Source organism: Adiantum capillus-veneris, chromosome 25 (genome assembly GCF_014529385.1).
Source record: "Adiantum capillus-veneris isolate H3 chromosome 25, ASM1452938v2, whole genome shotgun sequence".
NCBI classification, from domain to species: Eukaryota; Viridiplantae; Streptophyta; class Polypodiopsida; order Polypodiales; family Pteridaceae; genus Adiantum; species Adiantum capillus-veneris.
In genome coordinates this window covers 41,302,408-41,307,876 of record NC_140955.1, presented here as the reverse complement: position 1 = coordinate 41,307,876, position 5,469 = coordinate 41,302,408, and the positions used below count along the sequence as shown (strand labels likewise).

The 5,469-nt window shown below is 42.1% G+C and overlaps 1 pseudogene; it reads left to right on the top strand.

Annotated features, from left to right (window-relative positions):
* The first annotated feature begins 605 nt into the window (after positions 1-605).
* On the top strand, positions 606-1,625 carry LOC147424767 (uncharacterized; annotated as a pseudogene).
* Positions 1,626-5,469: the final 3,844 nt, after the last annotated feature.

The window sequence follows — 5,469 nt, the reverse complement described above, 5'->3', positions numbered from 1 at the left end:
TTTGCTAGCTACTTACATCTCAAGAATGTGTAAGCGGAAGACTTACTTTGCCTTGGCTATGCTACCCCTGGAGGGGCCATGCCGCCGTCGAAGGCGACGCCGTTTTACTAGTGTAGATAACAATCCCAAAAATAGGGTTGTCATTTGGTGGCAATGGCTAGCAGCTCTTCACATTGGACCTGGTCTGCTTAAAGGGGATATTGATATGGTTTGCTAGCTACTTACATCTCAAGAATGTGTAAGCGGAAGACTTACTTTGCCTTGGCTATGCTACCCCTGGACACTTATGCAAATGAAACTATTCTACAAAAAATAGTGCTAAGTTTGTTACCATAGTAGGCAACGAGGGTGCGAATAAAAAAAATTTGTTTTTGTTTTTTTGCATTGGGGATGACATGACCATACCACTCACGTGGCTTTGTAAAACATGGACGCCTCTGATTCTCTTCTAGCAAGGTAAGCCATGGGTCTAATGCGTGTCACCCAAGCCAAAAGCAGAGTACGCGCCAAGATTAAAGCGCGTCACCAAAAAGCAGAAATGTAAAGCTGCGTGTCGCAGAACCCTAGTATAAAAGAAAGCACAAATGCAAAGAAAACCCCGTACATTAATCTCCAGAAGCGGCCGACGTGCGTAGTACTGTTGAAAAACCCTACACGTATAAAAGAGGATTTTGTGGCGCAGGAGGAATCTAAAAAATGAAAGTGCAAATGGCGAGCTTCCAGTACCCTAGCCTGGACGTGATGCGCGCAGAGATGCTGGACATGAAAGCCAGGCTGCAAGAGCTGCGGGCTTTCGAGGCAGAAGGGAAGGATGAGGATGAGGCCACGCTGATGGAGCGCCTGCTCGAGGAGATGATGGGGGTGGATGGTGGCTCGAACTCAGGAGCAGCATGTCCTGCCTTTGCTTCAAGAGAGCCAGCTTGGCAAGCTGATGAATGGACTGCGGAAGCACGCTGCCCCCCGCGTGGCTGCCCTTGCCGAGAACATCGTGGCAGCTTGGAAGGACTCGATCATTCGTCATCAGAGCAGCGCCAAATATGTCGACAAGAAGCCGGCGCAGAAGGTCAAGCATGAAGAGAGCATGAAAATCGAAGAGCAGCCGGCCATGCAGACTAGGGCGGATACGCCACCCAAACCAGCAGCACTAGATAAGAATAGAGTCGGTGCGCCCAAGCTGGCTGGCACGGAAAGAGCAACGCTATCGTCCTCTATGACATTCGAAGAGAAGCTTGATGCCTCCAAGCGTAAACTTCATACCGCCTACGCGCAGGAGCAAGCAGCTAAACGTCAGCATACCATCCGCGTGCTGGCTCCCTCTCAGCTGCCGTCCATGGGCGCCAACTCTGGCCGACGGCCGGCCCTGCCTAGCAAGCAAGCTTTATCTCACCGTGTCTTCATCGCCAAGCGGTTGAACACCTTGGAACATGCAGGACGAGCGCGCAATTGCGCCTACGCCACTCCGCGGCCAGTGCATGCGCCCACAAGGGCAAACATCTTGTAGCTTTGGATCAGATCTATGCATGGCCTTGTTACATGGTTCCATTAACAAAAAAATTGTAGCTTTTTTCGCTGGCTTAGCAAATAACATTGTATATGGTTGAGGCTTCAATGGAAGAACTTGAGTATGCTCACAGTTTTTACTTTACGAGTATTTTTTGTATAGCATTAATTGCTTTTGTGTGTGTGTGTGTGTGCGCAAAGTATTCCACAAACAAAGAAGAGAGAATATTCCACACACATCTTCGTGAGCTTGATATGAAAATTTAGAGTAAAAATGTAAGTTGATCAATTAAGAGTTGTAGTATTTAATGTGTCACGAGTTGATCAATTAAGAGTCTGTAGTATTTAATGTGTCACGAGTTTTCAAAGTTTGGCATTAAAATATGGATGTATAGAAAATGAGAAAATGAGCCTTGAGATATATGAAGATGAAAAAGAGGATTTATCTCAATTGAGAAAAGAGCAATCAATATAAATACCTATTTTTGTTAATGTCGCAGACCTTTGTATAATTAGAAAGAAAACCTATTTTTGTTAATGTCGAAGACCTCAAAGATTTTTGATTATGAGATAGGAAAAATGTGTCTACTGTCATGGGTACCAGATATTGAGCTTTTACTGGCATCATAGTTCACTTTCCAAAAAAATGAATGATCTGTCTCTTTTTCTATTCTAGCTTTAAATTGCCATGACTTCGCTACACACAAGGTATGTGATAATAATTACAAATGATAATAGTGACAAGGCATTCTCTCTCTCTCTCTCTCTCCCTCTCTCTCTCCCTCTCTCTCTCTCTCTCTCTCTTGCTTTGCAGATGTCAGAGAGTATGTATTCATCAACACCTCTATACAACTCAAAGGACTCCATTGAAGCTATGTATGTGTGCACACGTGTGCGCATGTGCACCCCTGCATGTGTGTGTGTGCGCACGCGCGCTCACTCGATCTAGGTCATTCTACCAAGGATTTAAAAGTCTTTCTCTTGCTCTCCCACTTTGCAAATGTCAAAGAGAATGTACTGCATCAATACCTCTATACAACTTAAAGGACTCCATTAAAGGGGAAGGCAAAAAAAAGGAGCCCAATGTTGAACTCACCAATAGAGCAAGCGAGAAACCGTTAAGCCTATTTTCTAGCATATGTTAACAAAATTGAATCATCATAGATACAATGACAAATTTGACATAGCGCACAAAATCATGAATGCGTCTTTCAATTTATAGAAATCAATCTATTTACATTGCTTAGATTACATTGTCTCTTACAACTGCTACATGATCCTTGTAATGGAGGAATTATCCCCATTTTTACTTCAAACTATAGCATCTTCTAGCATTTTTTATTTAATCATATGCATACAAAAGCTAATCCTGAAGAATTTTTACTTTCAAACACTGCAACATTCCTCAAAGACCAAACATATGCAAGAATCCATTATTTCGAGGACAACAAACAAAAAGACATGGCATCATCAAAAAATTCATAAGTCTCAAAACTCAATTTGTACTTAGACATTTAATGTTTCGGACATTCATCCATACATACATTGCCCACTTCCACGATTGAAACACAACCAAAGCGTGTGCCTCATAGTTTCTTATTCGCTACATGTGGCACAAAGATCATCATACAATTCTTTTTCTACTCAACAACTCCCTATGGGAATAGCAATAGTCAAAATTTCCAACAAGAATATCTCATGTTTCAAAATGCATGTGAGGCCCCATATGTCCTTCAATTTTGCACTCCACTAGTGTTGGGACATTGACTCTATAATAATCAAAACCAAATTAAGAAAATTAATAACTCAAAACAATTTCTAGACACTTAACGCCTGTAGAGATCCGACTGCTAAGTTGAATGGCTCGCGAGAGATGTGCTGGTTCTCTAACAACCATCACCAAGTATTGAATTCTATGTGCCACTCTCGATACTTGACCATCTCTCTGGCTGGCGACTCAGAGTGATAATTTCCTAAGCTAACAACAATAACAGAATAAATTCATAAACTAAAATATTTTTTGAACCGGTTTAGGGTTCAATTTTCAAAAAACTTATATATTTTGTCCTTCCAAGCTGTTTTTCCTATGGAACCATAGTGTGTGGGAGTTTATCTGGCATGAGCATCGTGTTGTTGAGTGTAGGATGAGCCCGTTGCAGTTTGCTCCTCCTTTTCTTGCATTGCCCCCTCCCACTCCGCATCTGTCACATTACTGCCACGATGGTTCCTATCTCGATTTGCAACCTGGTTGGCCTCTGTGTGCAATATATTTGATGACATGTTTATCATTTTGTTTTTGATATAGCCCTCAAGCCACTGTGCCGAAAAATGCTCATTGGGGACATTTGGAAATTGAGCATGCAACGCTTTCTCGAAGCAGCGTGCATGGTCGAGCTATTGGTCTCCAAATTTTACAAAATAATTATTATACATCGAGTGTATACAAATCTGAAGATGGCGTCAAAACACCATACAATGTATTGTACCAAAGTCGGCTTTGCCACCATACTTTACTCTGTAGTAGCACCAATGCATGTCTGGCACAAGTTCGTCAGTGTCCTCATCCTCTACATCTGGAGCGGTATGCTCTAAAATAGGGGACTCCCTCTCTCCTCCACCACCAAAACAAGCAAAGCCACAGGATCCCCCACCACTCCGTCTCTCACGGTGCTCACTGCCTTGAGACAAACGTCAGGCACGGTGCTAGAAGAAGTTTGTTGACCACTTGTGGACCGTCGACGACGCTCAGGTGAAGCACGAGCCAAATGGAACGGTGTGAGGCCTTGCAATGGAAGGGGGGTAGGTTGGTAAGAAGGGACCATAGAAGAAGGTGATGTTGGTGTGATGCTCTTGATGTAGGGGGTCTCTCCTTGGCTCCCCCATGGTGTGGTCTACTGAGAAAGATCGTAGGCTAGAAACTACTGTGGAGTGTAGCAGCCATAAAAATCCCTCCGTCGATTTTGCAGATACTCGTCTCACAAAGAGAGTGTGCAGTTGAGGTTTGGATCTACCACTCGTGGAGGAATCTAGGTAGATGGCCCGACATCTTGATAAGTGTAAGAGGGCCATGCCTGCTAATAACAAAAAGAAATCTAGACTAATTCTCCCAAAAAATTAGCTAACTCTCAACGTGCAGAACGACGTAATACTGGTCATGATGCAACTAGGATTTCACATCTGGAGACTGAGTCACAACAATTGGACCATGCTTTTTATGTTCAAAGGCATCCACTTCAAAGAGGAAACTGGAGAGGTGGTCATGTCGATAATAGGTTCTCTCGTCTCAAATTTCCTAGCAAATATTGTTCTTACTGCAACAAAAGTGGCCATACTGAAGATGATTGTTGAGAACATCAATATGATGAAGAACAAAATATTACCACTAATGAATAAAAAAGAAGTCCCCAAAAAATAGGGTGCACTCTAACAATACATTGGAGTCTCCTTACAATAGGATGCACTCTAGTAATCCATTAAAGTCTCCTTAGAGCAGGGTGCACTTTATTAAAGTGTTCGTAAAATTGACACATCTTTTCATGAAGATAAAACTTATAATTATACAACTATTGAAAGATACCCATTACAAAAATGAAGGAGACATCTTGCGGACACCCAATAGATCATTTTTAATCAATGTTTTTGCATCGACAAGTACACACCAAGGACATAATTTTTCTCCAAATCACAGTACTGATTCACAATTGTGTTGTACTTGTATTCTCTCTTGTCTCTTGCAAACAACCATCCTACCAACCATGGCATCATTGTTTCTTGCAAGAAGCTTTGAAGTTGCCTTTATGTTTTCCTCCACATCTTTGCAAATATAAGATATATGTCCCGGACATGTTCCACATCACCTTGTATGGAGTGTCATAAAAAATTAGGGTATTCTTTGCATCCAAATCCTTAAATATATTCAATTTTTTGTGATTAACCCTTCTTAATCTTAGCATGATGTTCGAATTCTGA